The 3710-nt window shown below is 44.1% G+C and overlaps 1 non-coding gene across 1 annotated transcript; it reads right to left on the reverse strand.

Moving 5' to 3' along the window:
• Positions 1-3301: 3301 nt before the first annotated feature.
• Positions 3302-3386, reverse strand: trnak-uuu (transfer RNA lysine (anticodon UUU)). The gene is given in 2 exon segments: positions 3302-3337; positions 3350-3386. It is a non-coding gene; the product is annotated as a tRNA-Lys (tRNA).
• Positions 3387-3710: the final 324 nt, after the last annotated feature.

Consider the following 3710-nt stretch of genomic DNA (forward strand, 5'->3'; position numbering starts at 1 on the left):
TTAATCTACTAAATTCGAGGTAAACCCGAGTTTATGTAATCTCTCCGCGTAATTTAACCCTTGGGGTTGAGGGAACATTCCAGTAAACCGAAGCTGCACTCGCTCCACAGCCAATATATCCTTCCTAAGGTGCGTTGCCCAGAACTGAATACAGTACTTCAGGTGTGGTCGAACCAGGGCTTTGTATAGCTGTATCATAATGCCTATCCCCTTGTATTCTCGTCCTCGAGATATAAAGACCAACATTCCATTAATATTTTTGATTTTTTTTTGTACCTGTCAATGACATTTTAATAATGTATGCAGATGGACACATCAGTCTTTTTGGACCTCCACTGTTTCGAGCTTTTCACCATTTACAAAGTATTCTGATCTATCCTTTTTGGTCCAAAGTGGATGACCTCATACTTGACTAAATTGATATCGATTTGCCACAATTTTACCCATTCATTTATTGTATTAATGCCTCTCTGTAATTTTATGTTTCCATCTGCACTGCTTACAATGCTGCCCATCTTGGTGTCATCGGCAAACTTGGATATGTGGCTTTCTATCCCGTCATCTAATATCCGCCTGAATTGGAAAACAATCCAAATTTAGCTTCAAACTCCTCATCATCTTGAGACATTTTATTTCCTTCACGTGTGTTGTGCCGACGATACTCCGGCATTGAGTCCACTGGAGCTCAAACATCCTGTGGATATAATTCAGTTCCACCAACAGCAACACTGAAAACATGTCAGAAGCCAATTGGTGACTTTTCACTAAAAGGAGGGCTCGTCCGGGATATCACTCGCATATCACTCAATGAAACGTCCTAAGCGAGAATCATACCCCTAGACCAACGAGCCGCTGTTACTTCAACTTTGCAGCCAGTGTAAAAGTTCGGTGCCTCCCACAGCCGATCGGCCATCCTTTCAGACCAGGTCTGTGCATCCAATCTCGTTTTCTGCTCCGGTGTCCAGCAATATCAAGTTGCACACCAAATATTTCCAATCACCAATATTAGTCTCCCTTTACCAAATTGGTTTCGAGTGTACGACTTGAGTTGTAAAGTGAGACGTTTCAGAATTATTTGCTCTTAAACTACATTGCTTGGGAGGATACTGAGAGGTGTGTCGATTTGCGGCACGCTCTGTTCCCTTTGCATCGCCTCATGCACATTGAGTTGAATCATGGAAAGGCGACAGCACGGAAAGAGGCCATTCGGCCCATCGAGTCCGTGCTCGCTCTCTGCAAGAGCAATCCAGCTAGAAACACTCCCCCGCCTTTCCCCGAAGCCCTGCATTTTTTTTCCTTTCAAGTACTTATCCAGTTCCCTTTTGAAGGCCATGATTGAATCTGCCTCCATCACACCCTCGGGCAGTGCATTCCAGATCCGAACCTCTTGCTGTGTGAAAAAGTTTTTCCTCATGTCACCTTTGGTTATTTTGCCAATCACCTGAAACCGATGTCCTCTGGTTCTTGACCCTTCCGCCAATGGGAACAGTTTCTCTCCATCTTCTATGTCGAGATCCTTCATGATTTTGAATACCTCTATCAAATCTCTACAAAACCGTCTCTTTTCCGAGGAGAACAACCTCAGATTCTCCAGTCTATCCACGTAACTAAAGTCCCTCATCCCTGCAATTATGCTGGTAATTTTTTTCTGCACCCCCTCCAAGGCCTTCACATCTTTCCTGAAGTGCAGCGTCCCGAACCGGACACAATACTTCAGATGTGTTCAAACCAGTGTGTTATAATGTTTCATCCTGACTTCTATACTTTTGCACTCTATGCATCTATTTATAAAGCCCAGGATCCCGAATGCTTTTTAACCGCTTTCTCAACCTGCCCTGCCACATTCAACTATTTGTACACATACACCTCTCTTTGTTCCTGTACCGCTTTCACATTTGTGCCCTGGAGTTTATATTGCCTCTCCTCGTTCTTCCAACCGAAATGTATCACTTCGCATTTTTCAGCGTTAAATTTCATCTGCCACGTCTCCGCCCATGCCACCAGCCTGTCTATGTCATTTGAAGTCTATCACTGTCCTGAACACTGTTTACTACCCTTCCAAGGTTTGTTTCATCTGCAAATTTAGAAATTGTGCCCTGTGCACTAAAGTCCAAGTCATTGATATATATCAAGAAAAGCAGTGGTCCGAGCACTGATCCCTGGGGAACACCACTGTACAACTCTCTCCAGTTCGAAAAAGAACCGTTCCCCAGTAATCTCTGTTTCCTGTCCCTTTCTTGATGATAAGCCTACCATGCAGCACTTATTCAACACCTTTTGAAAGTCTATATACACCGCATCAACTGAATTGCCTTCATCTATCCTCTCTGTTACCTCATCAAAAACTCTTACAGGTTAGTTAAGCACGATTTGTTTTTAACAAATCCGTGCTTGCTTTCCCGAATCAATTCACCCTCGACCAAGTGACTGTTAATTCTGTCCCGGATTATCGTTTCTAAAAGTTTCCCCACCACTGAGCTTAAACTGACTGGCCTATATTTGCTGGGTTTATCCGTGTACCCATTTCTGAACAAGGGTGCAACCTTTGAAATTCTCCAGTCCTCTGGCACCACCCACATATCTAAGGATGTTGATAGATTATGGCCAGTACCTCTGCAATTTCCACCCTTACTTCCCTCAGCAACCTAGCATGTATCCCATCCGGAACAGGTGATTTACCTACTTTAAGTACAGCCAGCCGTTCAAGTGCCTCTTCTTTATCAATTTTTAGACCATCCAGTATCTCAACTATAAGTTCCTTTGCTGAGACTCTGGCAGCATCTTCTTCCTTGGTAAAGACAGATGCAAAGTATTCATTTGGTACCTCGGCCATCCCCTCTGCCTCCATGAGTAGATCTCCTTGATCGGGCCGAATCCGCCTCTCGCCTCCGCTTACTACCCGTTTACTGTTTACATGCCTGCAGAAGACTTTTGGATTCCCTTTTATGTTGGCCGTCAGTCCATAGTCATATTTCTCTTTGCCTCTCATTTCCTTTTTCTCTTCCCCTCTGAACTCCCTAATTTCGGCCTGGTGAATGAGAGCATAAAAAAGTTAGCATTTCATTCAGCCGGAAACAGAAAGTTACTGGTTGATTAATGGCGATTTGAACAAGCATTCGTCTTTTTTACAGAGTTCAATGAGTGTTGCGAAATTAATATAGTGAACTAGAATTCCTGATGGGGAACCGCTTCAGACAACACATTACTGCCCACACTGGGAAAAAGGATACTTCCGAAACTTTGACAACACATAGCAGGTCCCGCTGCAAAGTGACAGCTTGCCAGCTATTCCGAAATTTGGAGCCTGGACAGGGAGTTGAACGCTGGACCTTCAGCTCACTGCCCACTTTAAAAGTCTGACACTCTACCGACTGAGCTACCCAGGCTCGATCCAACATAAGCTCCCATCGTGCATATTCATGGGAGGCCTCTGAATCATCCCTGCAGCCGGCGAGCAAGGGTGAGGTCCGTTTTATAAAATTCTCAGCAACGTGTTGAGGAGAATCCTTGTTCCTGTTGAACATGATGTAAGAAACATGGACAGTGAACTCGTGAGTTTACAATTCTTCTTGTTTGTGCCAAATGTCTTGACATTCGTTAGCACCGATTGAAATAACACTTTACCCAGCGGCACAAAAGCTGAACTTGTCCCACACGGGAGCTGGAAAAGGCATCTCGACCTTTCAGCGTATTAATATCTGTAAGCTGAA

The sequence above is a fragment of the Heptranchias perlo genome, chromosome 20 (assembly GCF_035084215.1).
Source record: "Heptranchias perlo isolate sHepPer1 chromosome 20, sHepPer1.hap1, whole genome shotgun sequence".
NCBI lineage: Eukaryota > Metazoa > Chordata > Chondrichthyes > Hexanchiformes > Hexanchidae > Heptranchias > Heptranchias perlo.